This window comes from Pteropus medius, unplaced genomic scaffold (genome assembly GCF_902729225.1).
Source record: "Pteropus medius unplaced genomic scaffold, Ma_sr-lr_union100, whole genome shotgun sequence".
Taxonomy (NCBI): Eukaryota; Metazoa; Chordata; class Mammalia; order Chiroptera; family Pteropodidae; genus Pteropus; species Pteropus medius.
Genome location: NW_024349519.1, coordinates 7,680,059 through 7,702,862, shown reverse-complemented (window position 1 = coordinate 7,702,862; position 22,804 = coordinate 7,680,059). Strand labels below are relative to the sequence as shown.

The following is a 22,804-nucleotide window of genomic DNA, read 5'->3' as shown; positions in this document are numbered from 1 at the left end:
TTGATATGAAATAACCACTGACCAATTCTCTATCATTAAAGAAAATTCTAATATTATAATCAATCACTATGAAGAATAAAGTCACTGCCTTCCCACTATATAAGCTGCTTTATAACAATATACCCCTGAGCCTTGGTCCATGTTTTGGTTTGAGTGCTTGAGGTTCACTGTTGTCTTGAAGTGTGAACAATACAGTTTTACTAATTACTATGTTGATGAATCAGTGGTTTTACTTTTGCTATTTCTGAACTTTTGACACCACAAATTATGTTAACTTCTTTATACAAATCATTTAATTCTAACGAATATATGAAGTGTTACTCCTGCTGTAAGGATCACAGAACTGCTAACTGGTACAGCTAGGATTAAGTTTCGGATTTGACGCTAGAGTCCCTTATTCTGCAACCCTAGTTCAACAAATTGTCCAAGGTCTCCCAAAAAGTTATGAATGGCACAGAGAGGACACAAGACCATATGTGACCTCTGCTCATGTTCTTACTAATTATTCTGATGTAATCAATGTCCTCATCTATAAAGCAGGGTGATGATGACACATTCCAATGATATGTACACACAGCCTAGACAAAGCATGCACTCAACAGCTGCTAGCTCTCAGTCCTGAGTTCTGACACTTATATGCACTTGACTACATTTTAAAAAGCTTCATATTGTTTCTAAAATTTTTCTTTAGTCCCTGTATTTTCTTCCAATATTTTTTGAAGTACTTCTTCATGGAGATTCTAAATATAAATACTACAAAATTATTTTACAAGGTATGTTCACACTTACTAAGGTATATCACACACATACACACACACACACACACATACACATACATATGCACATACATATATAAAACAACTTGTAACATTTTAGAAAAATGTAAAACTATCTGATAAGTTCTAAATTATGAATTTTTGTAAATAATCCTACTCCCCTTATAATGTGTTTATGACTTTTCTTTGTAAACTTTAACATAATTTTTCATAGAAAATTTAGAGGCAAAATTCATTTCTGTCATCAACATTTCCTAAATGTTGAATCAATCAAATGTTTTGGGTTCAGGCACTTTAATGTGTTACCACTGAATTATAGCTCAATTTTACTTTACCATTCAGAAATCTTAGGACTCATACTAGTATCAAAAAAGCATATATTCTTTCTGTACAAAATTTTTCTTTTATGTCACATCGCCAAATGCTTTTGCAATGCCTGGAAAAGGGCTGAACTGCTACTCACTATGGTGATTTTTACAAATACGTCCAGTGTAGACAGACATTTAACAAATTTTGAGAGCAAATTTCATTTAGGCGAACTGCATACTTTCTGTTAAATACTAATTTTAGAAAACTGAGGGAGAGAAAAAAAAATCATTCCCTTCCACCTGGCTTACACTTTATTTTGTTAATTTGCTATGGAATAGAAAGAAAATAATGCCCAAAGAAGAAACTGAAAAAACTTTGTATTCCCTAATATTAAACACACAATAATTTTAACAACATAAATCCTTTTAAAGGCAATCTATTTGCATTTTTGAATTCCTGTACAAAAATAAGTACATGTAATAGTCTTTATTCAAGTGAGTACTTGGACAATATCTACATTTTTACTATATTTGTGCCACTGAAAGGTAGTGGAAATTTTCTAAATTCCCCCATGACAAGTCCCATTAATTTTAATTGAAGCTTCGTACTCCCAGCCTACCCTTGGCAGATAAAACAGTTTAGAGACTGCAGTTAAATGTAAGGTTTTCCAGGGAGAATCTGAAAATAAATTATAACTATTCAAGTAAGTAAGCCACATGTCTGGATGAAGATTTATTTGATCAGACTAGCTTTCTGAACTTCAAACAACCCATGCACAGAACAGATGTAGCTCTTTAATAAATGCAACTGTTTTTATTTCCCTTTCTGTTTACCTGTGCCACAAATGGATAGAGTAACTCTAAAGAGTCAAAGTGTATAAATGTTGAATAATGTATATTTGCTTATAAATCTTGTCATAAATAAATGACAAATTATATTCTTAAATTTAAACACTCTAAATAATTCTGTGTACTAACAGTAGACTAGGAACAATACCTTTTCAGCAGTGTCCAAAATATAACGACTCACACATCGAAACAATGACACCACCATTCAGAAATGTAAATCACAGAAAAGGCACTGTTGTCATAGGGTGTCGGCCTTGCTCAGGGGTTTGTCTTCTCTTATTAAGGTCTGAAAATAGACCTTTAAATAACTGCTCCCTTAAACAATCATCTCAGGTACCTGTCATGACAGCACCGAAGCACATTCTTTCTAGTTACCATCAAATGCAATTTATCATCATCACCAGGACTGTGTACTAACCGGTAGGCTCAAAAATAAATTAGACAAGGTCCTTGACTTCAAGGAAGTTACGCCGCAGATGGCACAGCTGACAACAATAAGAGCCATAAAGGGTGAATTAATGAGCTGAGAGTTGAGAACAGGAGAGATTCTAGCTGAAGTAGACTATAATACATTAGTTCCATAATTCACTTCAAGTTATAATAATCAGTTTTCATAAATATTATTTCTGGTGTTTCTTACTTATAGCAATGTTTTAACCTTTAATGAGAAATATACCATTTGAGTGTAAAGGACCAAACTGACTTACCTTATCAAGTATTTTATATGAGACCTTTCATTGTATACTTTCCAGTCACCAAAACCAAAATGCCCACTTTCACAGACCTTACATCTCGTGAAGCTTCCTGGCCTTACTGTTGGGTGAAGAATGAAATCTACTTCTGGAAAAACTTATGTTGTCTTCCTCTACCCCTAACCCTATCACTGTTGTTTCATATAATATACTAACATGCTTTTCTAAAAAATTAAATTAAAAAAAATCATAAAGGAAAGCATAAAAACAGTATATGTATTTTAAGCTAATGACTGGACTTCATTAGGTTAGACAATTGTGATAAAAGTAGGGGATAAAGGCACTGAAGAGAGGGAGGTTCGCATAAGCTAATATCTATTTTATACCTACTAGATTCGAGTTCTATGTAAATCAATCTGCACCAACACTTCAGAGATTTATAGCACTTATCCCATTGGGCAGATTAGAAAACAAAGGCTCAGAGAGGCTATGTAACTTTTCAAATATCAAAGAATTTGTAAGTGCTAAGGTCAAGGCTTATATCACTTCAAAGTCCAAAAAATCCTTAATATTTCTACATATCAAGTTGTTTCTCTCATTTTTTAAAGACATTAAATAAGCAATTGAGCCAAAGAGGCTTCATTCACAATTATAGGGATTACTTTTTGTCAGTCTTCAACTTTCTCTAGGGGAAAAAGAAAAAAGCCACAGATCAGGACACTCTAAAAACTATAGCCTTTTTCTGTTCTCATTACATTAAGAATGCTTTTACAGTAACGTAGCTGATTTCTGAAGAAACGCATCAAAACTTATAAACCTGTTTCTTTCAAAGTTACTTTGGGAAGGAGATTATAAAATTATTTCAGTGATGATGCTATAGCTCAAAATATTTCTGTGAGTCTTTTAGAACCACCTTTAGAACCACTGGCACACCTTGAATATCTTCAGTGGTCACAAGTCTTCACCTTTGGCAAAAAGATTTGGCTTTGAGGAGAAGAGTCATCCAGGAGCAAGAATTGCTGACAAGATGGCTTATTTAGTTGAACGAAAGCATTTGAGCTGAAAAAGAAGAGATGCCTATAAATTAATAAGCTATGCCAAGTAATTGCTCATCCTTAACCTTCCTTAAATGCCTGTCCATTTCCTATTTATATTATTATCTTTCATAAGCACGCTTTTCTTTAGAGGTCTTATTACCACTATTGAAAGTATTTAATGTGGTGTTTTTATTAAAGTTGTCTCCCTTACTACGTTGTAAGCTCTATGAGCTCAGTAACCATGTGCTTTATGTCACCATAGTACATCTAGAGAGAATGGATACAAGTAAGAATGCAATAAATTTTAGTTAAGTAAGTGAATGAAACATTGTTTTCTGACTCAAGAACTAGCTCTCAAGACAATTTGAAGAAAATAGAACTCTTCTGAGCAACAAATGGCAGTGTCACTAAAATACAGTTCATTTCTGCCAAGTAAGAAAATAGGTAAATTCTTCTGATTGGTTAAAAAGTTTTAGAGTCACAGTCTATCATTAATAAACTATTTACAAAATAGGATAATAGAGCAATAATAAATGTAATCTTTTATAAGCAGGGAATTGAATGAAGGGAAAGGACACAGAAATATGTACATATTCCATTTAATGTTTGTTTCTACCCAATTTAAATGTAACTCTCTGGTACTAAAACTAGGATACAGTATGTTATATATTATATGGAGGAAATAAATTACACAAAATCACGACTACCACTAATTATGAAGTTTTAATGCAGAAATTCTGGATTATTATCATTCAGTGACTAGCGTTAGTTTTTAAAGTGATTATTTTTTAATCAAAACTATTTCTTTAATAACGTTTCATAAAAGGTAGCCAATAGTGTCAGTTACTTTTTTAAGGGGCTAATGTCCTTGATGACTAAACTCAAGACTATTCTATAGAGATTGAGAGATATTTGTCAACATCTTTATGGCTTTGTAAGCAACAAAATTAACGGCCCTTAGACAAATAGTTTTTCACGTGCTCATTAACTGGAAGAGATCTGTAATAATACATCTTTACAAAGTCAGAAGAAGCAATCTATATAGGAAGTCACTGGGAAATCACAAAGAAAGAAGAGTTTGACAATCATTTTTAAGTTTCTCAAAAAGTGAGAACATCAAAACTAGAACACCAAATCTACCATCCTGCTTAACTAACCTATAGTTAAGTTACTTACATGTTTGAGGGAGGGCTATATGTAAACAATATTTATAATAAAAATATATAGTTAACATTGATAATCTGGAATGTTCCAAAAAATGAAAAATCAGAGAGACAATTTCAAAACTCACAGTCTAGAACAAATGACTGTGACCATGGTCTTGAACCATGGTTGTGTTTCTCTTCCCAGTGCTTTATTGTGTATATTGCTCATCCTGTTTGTGTCAAATGATGTGACAGAATTCCCATAGCTTCCTTTTACTTCTACTCCTCATGTCTGCTCATTGCCTTTCTCTGAAATTACCAGGTTAGCCATTACTTGCATTTTGTGGGGCTATTACCATTGCTTATTTAATAAAATGAAATAAAATTATTCATAAGAGGTAATAATGGTTAAGAAAAGTATTAACCTATTGACTAAAATGATTGTTAAATCACAATGTGTCTCTTGATAACTTCCTTTTGAGGTGTCAAAAAGATAAATAAAAGGTATAAAAATGTTCCAGAAACTAAGAAACAAGGTTTATATTTGGTGCACAAATGGGTATAAACCAGAAAAATGCTTTTAAGAAAACATAAAATGATATACTGACATGTAAAGATATATCTAAAGTTTGGATGTTGCAAAGAAATATTTATAAAACTCAGCAGTGGCCATATCCCTTGTAAATCTACCCCTCAAAATGTCAGACTTGAGATCATAGGCAGCTTGACCAACAAAAAATTAAACAAATCCCTAAATTTTTTATGTCCTTGTAGTAGAATAATTCTTTACCTCGTTTCAAGCCACTATATCATACTCCTATCAATGTCATGACATGAAAATGTGAGTAAATAATTAAAGAAAAAAGTACACACATTTCTGTTGATACTGACTATGCCTGTTGACTACATGTTCACCCACACCACCTCCAGTTGAGAATTACTGACTTAGCTAAGTCCTCAATTAGTGAAGGGCCTTCTAATATAATGAAGCATTACACAGCTCCTCAAACTATTTGTAACAGACCAATCTTTCTTTAAATTTACAATTTGTGGCAGACTGATATTTAGTTAAAAATAATTACCAGAAAAAAGACACAAATACAAAAAGATTTTTATTAGATTTAACAGACATAAAATTACTCTGACCATTGCTATAAAAGTTTCTAAGTGCTTATTTTCAATTTCTGTATTTAACATGCAGCAGACCAAAATTGTGTGTATGTGTGTGTTGGGGGGGGGTGATTTACACACAGGCACCTGTCTGTGAGCCACATTTTGGGTCACAATGATCAAGCCGAATATGTTTTAAACAGCATAAATCTAGTGTATCTATGGTGCTTGCCAACAGGCTATAGATCTAAGTCTGCATGAGGTTTATTTCCTCCAGGACATTTATTTTGATTAAAGCTGCCACTTACACCTGGATTATGATTGTACTGAGTGGGGCTATCCAAAGGCATATATTTCTTAGAAATGCAAGGGTAACTGCAATTGAGAGCAAGACATAAATAAGTAGAGAAGATGAAATCTTAAGCTTTGACCATAAACTGTAAATTTAACAACCTGATTTCACCCTTTTGCAGCTTTTAAACTATAACCTTTTCTTTTCAAGAAAAATGGCTTTCTCTGTAAAGTACTAAGTAAAACCCAGTTTTTCATACCCACAAAGAAAAAAAAAACCTACAGCTTCACACCATGGCCAGGCTGCCATGAATGAAATATTAAAATGTCAAATAAGACGCAGTCTCCTCCCTCAAGGACCTTAACCTAGAAAGATATAGCAACAAACAATGACAAAATAATTAAGTGCTATGATTGAGACATGTATACATATCGTTGTCTCAAATACTATCTATACACCACTGATTCCCAAATTCATGTCTCCTGAGCCAAAGATTTGCTCATCCAACTATCTGCTCAATTTCTTCACTTGGGTATCTAAAGGCATCTCAAACTAAGCATGTCCAAAGCAAACTTCTAACTTCACTTCTCCAAATAATAACTACCTGCTTTTTCTACAGTCTCTCTGTTAATAGCTACCCTATCATTTAAAATGTTCAAGCCAAAACCTTCAGGTCATTTTAATTCCTCTATTTCTTATACCCCATTTCTGGTATATCAGTGACTAATGTTAACTCTCCACTCTACCACTTCTCACTCTCCCCACGGCAATCACCTTGGCCTAGACTTCGGCCTCTTGTCCTGGATTACAGTGGTCCCTGCCCCCTCATCTTCCGTTTCAGTTACCTGAAGTCAACCATAGTCCGAAATATTAAGTGGACAATTCCAGAAATAAACAATTCATAAGGTTTAGATTGGGCACAGTTCTGGGTAGCATAATGAAATCTTATACCTTTCCAGTCCATCCGGCCCACATGTGAATAATCCCTTTGCCCAGTGTCTTCAGGCTGTAGATGTTCCCTGCCCATTAGTCACTTGGTAGCAATCTTGGTTATCAGATTGACTGTGGCAGTTTAAGTATCACAGTGCTTGTGTTCAAGTGACCCTTATTTTACTTAATAATGGCCCCAAAGTGCAAGAGTAGTGATGCTGGCAATTTGAATATGCCAAAGAGAAGCTAGAAAATGCTTCATTTAAGTAAAATGCTGAACATTCTTGAACAAGAAAAAAAATCGTATTCGAAGGTTGCTAAGATCTACAGTAAGAATGAATCTTCTATCCATGAAATAGTGACTAGGAAAAAGAATGCCACAGTGCATCTAAAGTGCTCAGTTAAGGCAGAAAAGGTATTAAATTTGTGAAGGGACATGAACAGAAAACACATTCCAACTGATGGCATTCCAACTGATGTTTGTGCCTGGATGCATTGAGCCTACACAAAAACTTCAGCAAGGGATCCCCTGAAACGAGTGACATGAAGTAAGGGATGGTTACACAGGTTCAGGAATAGGTTTGGGCTGAAAAATATAAAAATTGCTAAAGTGAGAGAAAGAGAGTATACACACATTCACATAACTTTTAGTACAGTATATTGTTATATTGTTTTATTTTACTATTATTGTTGTCAATCTCTTATTATGCCTAATTTATAAATTAAACTTTATCATAGGTATGCATATACAGGAAAAAACATAATATATATAGTATAGAGTTCTGTACCATCCTCAGTCTCAGGTATCCACGGGGGGGTCTCAGAATGTATCCCCCAAGAATAAGAAGGGACAATTGTATTCCAGTATCCTCCATTTTAAGGAACCTGATCCCACCTGTGTCTCACTACAGTCTATTCTGAATACAGGAGACAAATGAGATTTTCCAAACACAGGCTGGTTCTGTCAGTCCCCTTCTCATAACTGTCCAGTGGCTTCTCTTCGTACTCAGAATAGAAGCCTAAATCTTTACAGTCCCTACATGACCTGCTCTTCTGACTTTACCTCCTAAACACCAAGTCATTCTGTTTTAGCAACACTGGACCAGATATCTGTATGGCTCACTTTCCTCACTCATTTCAGCCTTTTGAACATACGCCATTTTTCTGACCTCCGAGGTCAGAAAAATATACGAAAAAGTGCAAACTCCACTGTCATTTACCATCCTTTAACTGCTCATTAACTTTTATCATCATTACTCATGAATCTTTATCACCACTTGTCATTCTTATGTTTCATTCATTGGTCACCTCTCCCCACTAGAAATAAAATTTTATAAAGTCTTCTTTTTGTTGACTGCTAAATCTTCAGCACCGAGAACTGTGCCTGGTATATAACAGGCATTCGAAAAATATTTTTTGAATGAATAGTCAAAGATGGATGACTTGCTCTGGTTGGTTATGGGAAGTGTCAGGGATGGATTTATATGAAACAGATAACACTGAAACTAGGTCTTGAAAAAAGACTCAAGCTTGTCTATCATGGAAAGCGCTAAAAATATCATTGCCATATGCACAACATTCTCCACAAATTCTTGAAGCATAAAATACATTTAAGGAAGACTGCAAAATGGATGCTCTGACGATACAGTGCTAGTAGAAACAAGGCAATAGAAAGCAAAGGGATTCCTACAACTCTGGTTCCAGGGCTACAACTAGGTGACCATGCCTTGCAAAAGTGACACTGTGGAGCTTTCTGTCACTCCCTAGTGGCAGCTGTGCTTGAGAAACTTCCATCCATACTTAATTTATTCATTATATGATCATAGTTGAGAAACTTAAAGCAATGTGAACTATCTCTAAAATAAAAGTTTTAGTAAAAGCCAAAATATTAGTGCTTAAATTTCTGATCCCTCTCTCTTGCTCTCTCACACAAAAAAATTAATCTCAATTTTGTTAAATTTACAAACCTAGGAATCAAGATCCAAGTCTTCTCTATTTTCCCATCATTGCAGCATCCCTCTCTCCCCGCACCACACCTTTTGCTGCCCGTACTCAAAATTCATTTCATTCGTCTGTGTGTTCATTTAATTATACATCTCAAGAACAGCTATTAGCATCATGCAAAAGACTTTTCTGTGTTTATAACATTGTGAAATAATATTTTAATGTCTAATGAAGGAACTCCGACTACTGCTACTTCTCTGCCAACCACTGCAGGTGGTTATCAAGAGTGCCTTCTGTAGCAGTCCAGTCAGCTACCAGGTAGAACACTTTAACTCTCCTCCGGTTCAGGTCCCCTCAGGCAATGTCAGCTCCCTAGGCTCTGTGAACTTAAGGTCTGTCTCCCTACCTCTCCTCTACCCCTGACACTGGCCAGCTCTGACAAGTCACAGATGCTTTCACTGCTGAGGCTGGAGGCCAGACAAGCATGATACCTGAGAAGCACATTGATGGTTAGTGAATTGGAAAAAGCTGTAATCTCTGCTATAATCGTTGTTTCTCCTTTTTAAATCAGCTTCAGGGTAATAGTGGATGCACCTTACTCAGATATTAAGCATAAGAAGAAAAATGTCTCGAGAACATTTGAGCTTAAAAAATCAGGATGTGTGAGGTATAAGGGATTGGCAGCTTTTAATTTTTCTATCAGAAACAAAAATAAACCAACTACCATCTACCATCACCATTTTATAAAGAAAAAAAAAAGTAGTAAGCATATGATCTTAGTGTAAGGAGCAGTACTTCCAAAGAAAGAACTTTGGGCAACCTTATACAAATACACGTGAAAAAACAGTAAGTAGCATGGTGAGTGGGACTTTTTTTTGTTGCCCTGAACTGATGCTGTGAGTAGGGTCTAACATTGTGGTGGACCAAGGGGCAATTCAGTAGCCTATATTCTAAAGGGAACACACGCGTGAGAAGAAAATGGTGCTATTCATATTCAAGTCAATAGGTAAGGGATCAAGAAAATCATCCATAAGATAGGAGGTACCTGCATGAATGAGAGAGATCAATATCTTATCACCTACCTGGACATGTGTTTACAAAGTATACTTGCTGATCTGTCTCCTATGTTTATTTTGGTAGGAAGGAAAGAGAAGTGGAGAATAATGGCAGCAGGAAGGGTAGATGGGAAATAGAAGAGCATGAGAGTAAGGAAAAATAATGGAGTAGCCTGAAAAGTTATCATCTGGCTGGGCAACAATAATACTTTGAGCTCATCTGAAATGAAGTACTTTAACTCAAACATGATTAATTCAGATATGAAACTGTGAAACTGAAGTTTTAAATCAAATGGACTTATAGAAAAAAATGGGGAACAGAATTTGATAACTCTGCTTACCTCTGAGAAAGAGAAATTCTAAAAAGCACAGTGAGTAAAGAAAAGCAAAATGTTTTTATGTTTGAACCCTATGAACTTGAAGACCATATAGTGAATCAGATATAAAATACTTAGTTTTCTAAGTTGGCTGCAAGTCAAGAAAACCTTCTCAATGAATCCGTACAGATTCACAGAGTAGCTTTTAGGAAACACTTGATCTAGTCCACGCCTTCATTTGACACATGAGAAAAGGATGCTTAGCTAACACTTGAAGACCCACATGATTAATGATATGTTTTTTTACCCTTATTCTTTTTCACTCTGGAGAGTCCATGGATAACACTAGTTCCACCCAATAGATGCTAACCTCAAAACAAACTCATTACTGGACAGAAGAATAATAGATCGATGCTTTTGTAGAGGTGGTAGGAAGAAAGATGCAGTCGCCTGGCTAAATTCCACCACCCCACCTCTCACTGGTCACAGCCATTCTTTTTTATTCCCACTTCACTTTTCCTTCCATTATCCTATTGCTTTCTTTTGCCATTTGCCCCCATCACTCTTATTTTCTTTTCATCCCTTTCCCCAGGGTCAATTACAGAAAATGGCAGAGTGACAGTTAAGAAAGAGACATCACTTCAGATTGTTGTTATCCAAAAACCAATATTTTCTAACAGAGATGTCTTAACAGATGTCATTATATTTTATATTCTAGACCACCAAAATTAAGTGATAAGATTAAATTACAATAAAAATATAATACATAAAAGTACAAAATCATAGTATCTATTTTCGATGTTCTAAAACTGACATCAAGTATAATCAATTTCTCAAAAAGAGAAATTGAGACTAGGTTGTTGTTATTTTTCTTTGCTTAAACATAATAAAATTTATCATTTAGCTCATAAAGCATTTTTCAATTTGACAATCTAAAGGTTTAAAATTCAGAGATGTGTGTATGAACAGTTACATGCACATACATATACATGTAATATATTCATGGTACATTGTCTTCCTTTCCTTTAAGAAAAAAAGGACTGAAGACATTATCTTGTTTTACAATTATGAACAAGTACCTAGACATCTAAGAGGAATAACTTTATAATATTTTAATTCTCAAATATAAGCAGGATTTCACGTCCTTATCCCAGTAACCACCATTTCGAGATACACGGAAACAGAAATGGCTATTTAAATATATTACCAGTGATGAAAATCTCCAATAATTTGATTTTGGTGTTTTATCATGACTATTCAATTTTTCATGCTCATCTTTTATTACTATCCTCTTTTAGAAGCTAATAAACATAAAAGGCAAGCTTTTAGTAGAAACCGTGACAAGAAACAATAGAGTCTGGGTACCATTTCTCAGATGCTGTTTGAGAAATGTAGAGCAAGTCCCTGATGGCCTTCCTTCTGCATCCTTCACGTGTGAGTCAGTTGCTAGGAAACGTGAAAGAGGGATTCAGTGTTAGGTCTGGAAAAACAGTAAGCAAGCTTAATACTTATCTGAATATTAACACGTCACCATCATAAACTGTTGTCTACCTTAGGAAGCTGAAGATCACAAGTGATAATTTTGAGTCTCATCCTGTAACTACTATAAACAGATGCTGGTACCCACTGAAATAAAAAGTAACAGCTGTAGGTATCATAAAATCTTTTTTTCGGCCAGAAACTACACTCATCCTGCTATCTAAACATACAGATAATAAGAACTAATCTCTTCACTGCTTCAAGCTGTATTTTGATATCGATGCACACACACACATATGCATGTTCACTTGCATGTGTGCACACACACGAAAGAAAAAAACACACATATCACTGCTACTACAGTAAGATACTTGCAGCAAAATTACCAGAAAAGCCAAAAAAAGGGACTATAAACAGTTTAAGAGAAAACACACACACACATGCACACATACTCTCACACACATGTCAAATGCAGTTCTCATTCCTTAGGACTTAGTCTACCTGAGCCTAAGAAACAGAGAAAGAACTCTGGATGGGTACTTGGGAAACATGGGATCTATGAATTCACTATGTGACTCTAAAAAAGATCGTTAACTTCTCTGGGAACAATTTCCCGGAAAACTAAGAAAGTAATGCTAATCTCAACAGGTTTTTCAGAGGATGGAATGAGATGATGCACACACTAGCCTTTTACAACTGTATAGCATCATACATGAAAACTTGTAAAAATGGCCATTCCAGTGAAAAGGAATATGAGGAGGACTAATACTTAAAAATCAAAATTAAGCCAACTAAAAATCATTAAGGGATGGAGAAGGTTTTTTTCACCAAAATCATACATAAATTACTGTTTCATTCATATTAACATCAAAACAGCAAATAACTTGGTGTGAACTACTAAGATAGGAAAGCTATGCTTAAAACAAAGAAAAAGCACAAGAAAAATTCACCTTGTGTATGTGCCTTAAAGAGGTTTTAAGCCTTTGCATTAATTCCTCCAAAATTTTAAAGTAGAAAAGTATATCAAACTATGAAAGACGTAAGGGTAAACTTTTAAATGGACTATCTCAAATACTGTCCTCTGTCTTTTCCATGCTGTAAGTAGCTTTACCATCAGTTCTACCTTAAAAAAACAAACAAACAAACAAAAAAAACTTACAAGCTGTAAAATCTGTAAACCGCTACTAAATTCAAATTGGAACTGAATTTCATGCAGATTATGGGGTCTTTTAAAGATGTTTCTTACAATCCCAGTGGCCGACACCTATACTAGGAGCACTTAGCACTCGAAATCTGGGAGACTCCATGTATTAGTTTGCCAAGGTTTCACGACAAAATACCACAGACTAGATGGCTTACAAATAGAAATTTATTTTCTCACAGTTCTGGAGGACAGAAGTCCAAGATTAAGGTGCCAAAAGGTCTGGTTTCCGTAGAGGCCTCTCTCCTTGGCTTGTAGATGGCCGTCTCCTCCCTTTGTCCTCACGTGGTCTTTCCTCTGTGCACGCGCACCCTAGGTGTCTCATTCTCTTCTTATAAGGATATCAGTCATAGTGGATTAGGGTCCATATTTATGACCTCGTTTAATCTTAATTACCTTTGTAAAGTGCCTATCTCCAAATACAATCTCATTCTAAGAACTTTAACATGAATTTTTAAGGATATGATTTAGTTCATAACATTCCACTTCTACTTGATCTCCGTGGAACACTAAGAAATGCTGAACAGCGACCGGCCTCCCACACAGACTGCAACGCATTCCCCAAGGTCAGAAAGGTCCCCCTATTTATCAAGAGAGGAAACAATACAGAAAGCATAGACATTTAGGAGAATTATGTTAACGTACATATATATCAACATGGCTGAGGAAACAGAAGTCTCTTGGACTCACTAAAAGGATGACATAAAAAGATAAACACTGGTATGTTCAGTTGTTTTAAGAAACTTTCCTCAACTCTGTCTACTAACTTTGATATTTACTCAAGCTGGGCCTTCAGCTAAAAGCAGTGTATTGCTAAAATCCAATCTGGCAGCAAATATTGGGGAGAAGACACGAATAATAATCCATTATATGATGACTTTGAAGATTTTGTGTGAAAGGGTATTATAAAAAGTCATTAAAAAGTTGCTGAATATTTCTAAAATTGATCTGGAATAAAAATGCAGGTGAATAGATGTTTTCTCTTTTAGCATGTGCTATAATCTCATCTTAAAGAATAACATCACAGAACACTTTCTTATACAAACATAATTATCTTAGATTTCTACAGTTTCGCCATCTCTGAATATTTTCTCATTTTCACCATCATAATGAGTCTGTGAGGTAAAGAAGGCAAGAAAAGATGAGGAAAATAAAACTCAGCAAAGTTAAATAACTTGCCTAAAGTCACAAACAAATTATCAAGGGAATCTGAATAAGAATGCAGGTCTTTTGACTTCTAAGTCAGCATCTTTATTCTTGGAACTTAATGAAACTACAATCTTGCAAAATTCATTTTATTTAGCATGACTGGGATGTAAAAGTCTATAAATAAAATTAAATTTGCCGAAATTGTGCACATAATCACAAAATGAACGTAGACTGATATAAAAAATAATTCTGACCACTTCTTCGACAACAAATATAACATCTTTAAGATATTAGTTGTCTTAAATTTTAGAAACAGCATTTTTGTTGCCAATTTATTTTACTAGGCCAAATAACTGAGTAAATATAATAAAAGTTCAAAGCAAGAAAAGAAATTCCCATAATTAATAAGGAATAATTCAACCGAGTAACCAGAAGACTTTATTAACTAAATGATCTTATTAATTTACCACACGCATTTTCACTAGGCTATCCCATTCCTTCAGGTAACCAAAATTAAGGAGAATTACTGAGTCGCTGGACAACTACATTTTAACCGATCTGGTTAAAGAAACTAGGCTAATTTAGCCTGAAGGGAAAATCAACTACAATAAAACTTGTTTTATTGAGCACTTAATATGTGTCAGGCTAAGTGCTTTACGTACATTGTCTCAGACCTCACAACCACTCTATGAAGTGGGTACTACCTGGTACCCATTTAACAAATAAAGAGATGGCACTAAGGTTAAGTAACATATTCAATAACCTATTTTTAAAATGTTACCGAGCCACGATTCATAACGAGCTCTGTTTAACTCAAAGCTTATAGTGTTTTTCACCCTACTCCCTCGATCTCAAACACAAAGAATAATGAGATATTGCGTATCACAACTGAAAATGGGCAAAGAAATGGATCTACACCGCAACAAAAATAAATAAAATTTCTAAATAGTGTGCACTAATAAGTAGAAAATGAATGAATGAAATTATAGAATTTCCTTTAAAAGTCTTTTTTAAAAAAAGAACAAATTATCTTCATTCATCATTCTTTCAGGCAACAAAATTGTTGAGCATGTGCCATGAAGCAGACATTCTCTTAGGCCCTTGCAACTCTAAGAATAATGTGATGTGATCCCTTCTCTTGAAGGATTCAAAGTCTACCGAGGAAAGTCAACAAAGAGATTTTAAAAGGCATTAAATAGGCAATGGCATAGACTACAGTTACAAAAATGCCTTATGAAGGGGTTTCATAAAACTTTTTTCACTCTCCTTGCAAACTAGTGACATAATAATATTCTGTTAGTTGAGAAAAGGCAAATCTCCGATGGGTCAAAACTATATGGACCAAAAACACAACTTTCTGATAGGCTTGATCCAAGGATAAACTTTATACTATCTAAACAAAGTGATTTTTGTGTTATATAAATTTTATCTTAATAAACAAATTGCACGCAAGGATGAATACATTTGAAATCTTTCAGAATTTTATTTTTAGTTTACTGGGGTGACACTGGTTAATCAAGTTATATAGGTTTCGAGTGTACAATTCAATAATATGTCATATGAATATTGTATTGTGTGTTCAACATCCAAATATCTTTCAGAATTTTAATCAAAATATTACTTTAATCAAAGTATTGCTTTAATCAAAATATGACCTTTAAGTATAACATGAAAGAGAGATCTCAAGTTATACTATTTTAAAGAACCTGTTAATGAGCCAACCTATCATATCACAATGTCTTCTCCATAAGGACCAATAGAGCAAATGGGACTTCATGTTTCAACACCAGGAAAAGATGCATTTCTTCTGAATAACTGGTAAATTTTTATCAAATGAACATCATAGATATAATAAATGATCACACTGTCCCCCTTTCCCCTGGCTGTTAGCATTTTTATACAGTGACATTTTAATTTATTATTATATCTACCTTATTATACATATATAAGAATGTAAAGAGGCTTTTAGAAATACATTAAAGCAAATGCAAATAGCACAAAAAATTAAGTGATGAAACCTCAGTTAGAGACCCTAGTTCCTGGTTAAGTCCTATAACTAAATGACTCAATAGGTTAGTAATGCTTATAAAAGAAACATGAAACTGTTAAGAGCTTATAAAAGAATTACATGATAAACTGTTATGTTAGTGACCTTCCAATAATGTCCATGAAAGGACATGACTATCCTTTTGAACAAAATATCTGTCTGAACACTCACAGATACTAAATAGCATGTTATTCCAAGGTGATCCTCTCTCCAAGGGGCCAACTAGTACCCCCAAAACCCCCCAGAAAGCTAATGACATAGGGGAAATTCTGGCATGCCCAAGGTCTGTGAGGGTAAGGGAATGTTTCTTTTTGATCTTGGTCTGCCTACATATATGCCTAAGTCCTCTTGTCTCCTCATATACTGAAGTTGTCATGGGCCAGAGGTGTGCAGCCGGTGGCTTCAGTCATCAACCATGACTTTCCCACCAACAGGGAAAATTATATCTAATGACTTGGTCATGGCAGACATTTTGGCCATAAGGGTGTGTGGCTATCAACATCATGACAGAAAAGACAACAGGATCTCTTGGGACAAAGAGACCTTATACGACATCCACTGAAGACATGTCCTTCAATGTTGCAACCTCATCTGAGAGGTCTGTCAAGCCCAACTAGGGTCCAGTTCCAGGAATGAGGAAGAAATGGAGCAGGAGGAGAAGGAGTCAAGGTGTAGATATCTTTGTCATAGTTCTCTTTTTAAAAAATGAATAAATAAATACAAGTTTTTGAGGCTAAAAAATAAAAAGAATTTTTTAAATGTTATATGGACTTTGATCTAACCCAAAGGAATGTTTCAATGTCTATACTTCATTAAATGCTTTTATTAAAATTCTAGAATCACATTGTGCTGAACGAGTACTATTACTGAAAATAGATAAAATGTATATAATTGTTAATGATGCTCAATATTTTTCCATTTTTATATCTATTTTGAGATTCTAGCTATCAAGTCATGTCTTCATATAGGGTTTAAATTCAATAGTACTGCAATATGTAAATAGAAATAAGATATTTCCAGGGTTTATTTATTGTACAATCTGAATGATCAGTTTTTCAATAAACTATATTTAAAAAGCAAAACAAAACCCACAAAAAGTTGTATTTTTACTAAGTAACTGAAAGTACCTAGTCTGAAATCATCTTGTTCACATCTATTCACTTATCTTTAGTTCATACTATTTCATAAAATAAAGTATTTTCAGGGGAAAAAAATCTATTTTGAACAATTTAAACACTGAAACACTTATAGTAAAAAAAAAAAACATATGGGTTAACCATTTTTTGCCTTATTCTATTTTACTAACCAACAGTCACAAATATCTATTTCATAATAAATAAACCACAAATTTATGGGATAAATCTCCACTATTAAATTTATTTTCAGTTGGAATACTTGAAACAGCTGTTGACTTTAGATAAGGAGCTGACATTTTTATGAAGTACCCAACCTTACAAATCATAATGGCTTTTAATATGAGTGACAGCATTGAAAGGTAAACATGTATTAGTAATTTCAAGAGTAAAATTTCTGGAGGCTTCTGGAGTAACAAACTGCTAAGCAAAGAAAGTTAGAAGTTTTTTTATTCCTTATAGCAACAATTATTACAGTTTCTTTTTGTTATTAACTTATAAACCTCTCTTTACTCCAAAAAAAAAAAAAATTAAAGCAGTGAATATGTTTGTAACTTGCAAATTAAGTTAAATATCTCTTTATTCTACCACTTTATATATAAGGACAGTATTAATGTAAATTGAACAGATGGGGCATTATATTTTAAAAACAAGTAATTCTGCTTTTTAAATGAGTGAATCTCTGATATTAATTCAAAGAACTCTAAATTCTGATAGCTAGCAATAACTTTCATTATTAGTTTAACAGGCTATTTAAGAGTTTATTAAAATACTATCTAATTATTTACCAACAGTAACCGATTAACAATATAAAATGAGGCATTACTAATGAATTACAATTCCCACAGTTTACAGTTTTAGATTTTCTGATAGTAAAAACACAATTAATTATATCTTAAAAAAAACCTCAGAAGACTATGCTTAACAGTGAACAATTTCAGTTATCATAATGTAAATCACCAGTACACCATTAGATAGATGAAAGGACTTTCCGTAAGGTGGATATTGGGGTTAGAGATACTTCTGTCTTGTATGGCTCACATTATAATGATTCTAAAATTGTTTTTCAAAGATGTCCATCTGACTTATTACAAGTCAGAATTAATTCATTCGGCAACTTTTCATACGATATTTGTCTAATTTTTTATCTCTGAAGGCTATAGTCATCAAGGGTAAAATAAAAAGTACCTTAAAAAAAAAAAAAGACTTTTCCAAAACCTGCATGCCTCAACATAAACTGAATCAACGAGAACTGTGGTGATAAACCACATTTGAACGTTTATAAACCCACACAATGACTTAACAGAGAGGGAAAAAAAGTCATTCCTTTTACTGGAATTCAGCAGAGTGAAAAATAAACCACGTGAGATTCCAATCTGCAGTATAAAGTATGATTATTCATAACACAAACTATGGATCAATAATTCAGATCTGTGATTTGTAGGTAAGAGAAGGATGCTCATTTAATGGGCATATCACTCATAGGCTCACTGTCCCGCTCTGCGCTCCACCTCCATCCTCTCCCCCAATGAAGAACAACAGGATTATAATGGAGATGGGACAGAGAGAATATGTGAAAACCACTGATCTAGAAATAGAAATTTATATACAGTTCGCCAAAAAAAAAAAAGCTTTTGTAAATTAAAACAGTTACATAATCAAGAATAAAACTGATTTTTAAAAAAGCAATACTTATCAAAGGGAGCTTATGAATTATGCTAGCCTTAATTTCCACTTCAAGTAGAATAGTGTATGAATAACTCTATTGAATAACTAGAATCTTAACTTTTAATACATGATTTTTAATGCAGTGCTAGCTTCCTAAGAAAGTAATGAATATCTCCAAAGATCAAGAAAAAGACACGAAAACAAGAGTTAACCAAATAATGAATGGAAGAACCGAATTTCAAAGTCAGAGTTATTCTGTAGGCAAACTCCAATATAATAAGGGTTCTTGAATCCTTAAGTCTAGGATTGGCGTGCCTTAGGCACGCTGCTGCATACTGCGTAGCTAATTCTGAGACTCCTGTTAAAGTGGATTGTCAAAGGGGCTAACATCAACACAATTCCTTGATGTGCTTTAATTCCTGATATAAAAAAGCAAATCCTCTCCAAAGAGAAGAAACCTTCAGTAAGAATTGTTTTTTTACTTTAAGAAAGATATCGATTGTTGCTGTTTTATATCTCACATGAGTAAAATCATATTGTTTTTCCGTGTTTGATTTACTTTGCTCAGCATGATATTCTCTAGATCCATCCATGTTGTAACAAAACAACAAATGAACAAGCAAAACAAACCAAAAAACTTACCGACGCAGACGACAGTATGGTAATTACTAGAGGGAAAGGGAGAAAGGGGAGGCAGAAGAGGGTAAAAGGAGTCAAACAGATGATGATGGAAGGGGATCTGACTTAGGGTGAACACATAATGCAACATACAGATGATGTATTATAGAATTATACATTTAAACTTATGTAATCTTATTAACCAATGTCAACCCAATAAAGTTAATAAAATTTTAAAAAGATATCCACCAAATCTATAATTTACTGAGTACTTACAAAGAAAATTTTCATATTATTTCATGTAATACCACAATAAAAAAATACAATAAAATGAAAATAATTATTCCCATTTTATAGATGAGGAAACTGAGACATGGAAAGTTTATGTAACTTATCCAAAGACTAATAATTGGTGGAGGTGGAATTTATGACTAAGTAGCCTAATTCCAAAGCAATATCCATATCCACCACCTTATTCTGCTGCTGTACTTATGCAAACAATAATTATAATAATAAACTTTTATGTGATTATTGTGTGCCTAGCACTGTTTTAAGCCATTTAGATGTATTAACTAATTTAATTCTCACACCAACCCAATGAAGTTTACAGATGAAGAAACTGAGTCAATCCCACTGTCGAACTCTCTATGAATTCAGTGTTTATTACAAAAAAAATCTTAAAATGAGGTAAAACTAAAGAATGAATCAAATGTCTAATTTCTATTTTCAACAAAGCAGACAATAAGTCTGAAGCACATATGCTGGCTAGAGCTAGATGATACCCAAACTTTGAGGTCTTAGAATTAATTCAGCTTCCAAAAGACATACTAGGCAAATGGTGAAAAACCGTGGACCTTTCAATTGTATTCAATACACAAGTCAAGCTGGAAATTACATTTGCTAATCCTCTATTCTACTCCAATCACCAAGCCTGGCCCTTTACAAACATCATCTCATTTAATCCTCACGACAATTCATAAAGAGACAGGTATTGCTGTTCTTGTTTATATCAAAACATTCAGATTCAGAGAAGTAACTTTCCCAAGGTTACCCAGGTAATAAGGAACAGAGCTCTTATTTAAACTTTGTCTATCTTCATACAGAGAACATGATGGCTAAGACATCCTAATTCATAAATATAAAAATGTAAAATTCTTTAATAGAAATGCTGTAAGGCCATGAGGTGGCGATATTATTCTGCGAAGTGATCAATCTCTCAGTCTTCCTCTCTGCCTTCCTTCCTCCTCCTCCCTTCACAGCCTATTGTCTCTCCTTGGATTTCAATACATAGTAGCATACAAAAAAGAAAAGTTAAAAAAAGAATAAAAATCCTTTTAGTTTTATGATATACAACCTTTAGCACTGATTTATCACTAATATCGGCATTCTATAATTTATTATCCTTTGATTAAATTATGTATATTTAAAATATCTTCCTCAATGGATAAATTTTCAAAATTGCCTTTTGGAGGAGAGAAAGAGACAAAAACCAGGGTTAAATCATTAAATCTGTTACTTTTGTCCTAACCATTCTCTTCTTCTTCTCTTTCTCAGTTGTACTGTCTCTTCTCCCCTCTGCTTTCACTCAGTGTACATTACTATTATTACCATTACTATTTAGAGATATCAGTATTAACTCATATTTAGCTTAATATAGGTATACACGGTTACATGTAGAAATGTTTCCTGATATGTGTACCTACATGGAATTGTATACACACATATTTCTCTGTTCTCAGCTGAGAAAGGCTAGAAGCAATGAGCATACCAAGGACCAGATCTTGGTTTTTAAAACTATCCTCTAATAAAAGAAACTTACAGAAATGACTGACCCTTGATCTGGGGCAAGAAATAAAAAAATGATAACTCTGAAACACCTTGTAGAGAAACTAAGGAAATGCTAAAAACAAAACAAAACCCCAAGATAACATGAGTATGTCAAAGGGACATAAGGACCAATGCTAAAGAATTTATTCAACAAAATAAAATATATTGAATTATAACCCAAAGTATAAAGTAAATATCCATGAGTCCATACTGATACACATGAGTGATTAAATAAATAAATTGATGGAGGGAAAAAAGACACATCTCCCATGCAGAATTCCAAATAATTTATGTAGATACTTGTCTTCAAAGAGGTGAAGAAGAATACCTTCCAAACTGTGACTTGTTAATATAAAGAAGAGGAGGGAATGGGAGAGTAACCGTATGTAGTGAAACTTGACAGAGGGTCAAAGTCAACATGAGAAAAACATCAGATAAATCCCAATTGAGGGACTTTCTACGAAATATCTGATCAGTATTCCTCATATCTATGAGGGTCATCAAAATCAAGGAAGTCTGAAAAACTATCACAATCCAGAGGAGCCTAAGGTGACATGATGACTAAATGTAATGTGATTTGGATAGGATCCTGGAACAAAGAAAAGGCATTAACTAAAACCCATGACATTTGAATAAAGTTATGAAGTTTAGTTAATAATAATGCATAAATATTGGTTCATTAATTGTAATAAAAGTGCCATACTAATATAGGATAAGGAAAACTGGGTGTGGGGTATATAGACCTCTCTGTACTATCTTTGCAATTTTCCCATAAATCTAAAAATATTCTAAAAATAAATCATTTAATTGTTTTAAAAGAAACAACTGGTAACTCCTAGAAGAAGTAATAGATCTATATGGTGATTGTGGAGTAAGGGTGCAAAGGGTATAGTGTGGCATTAGGAGACTAATCGCATATATCAGTCATGCCCTTGTTTTCTTTGACAATAATATATACGGTCTAAAACGATGAGTCAAGAAATAACAGTATAAACGTTATCATTTTATATTTGAATATCGCCTAAGCGAGTAAAGTATTTGCTCTGTGGAGCAGAATGATGGGAGGTAACACACGTTGAACATTGCTGTTTTTGAATTATAAGCCTTCAGACTCTTTGATATTTTAAAAACTTTGGGTTACCTATTACTTTAATATCTTTAAAAGTAAAGGTAAAGTTAATAAAATTAAAAAATAAAACTAGTTAAGTAAATTGATTTATCACCTTC

General features: G+C 33.8%; 1 protein-coding gene and 1 non-coding gene across 2 annotated transcripts in view; one reads left to right on the top strand and one right to left on the bottom strand.

Moving 5' to 3' along the window:
* SLC2A13 (solute carrier family 2 member 13) overlaps positions 1-22,804 on the bottom strand; it is a 303,609-nt gene that overhangs the window by 178,719 nt on the left and 102,086 nt on the right. The window lies entirely within an intron of this gene.
* Positions 16,523-16,665, top strand: LOC120618795 (small nucleolar RNA SNORA67). The gene has a single exon (XR_005657298.1). It is a non-coding gene; the product is annotated as a small nucleolar RNA SNORA67 (small nucleolar RNA).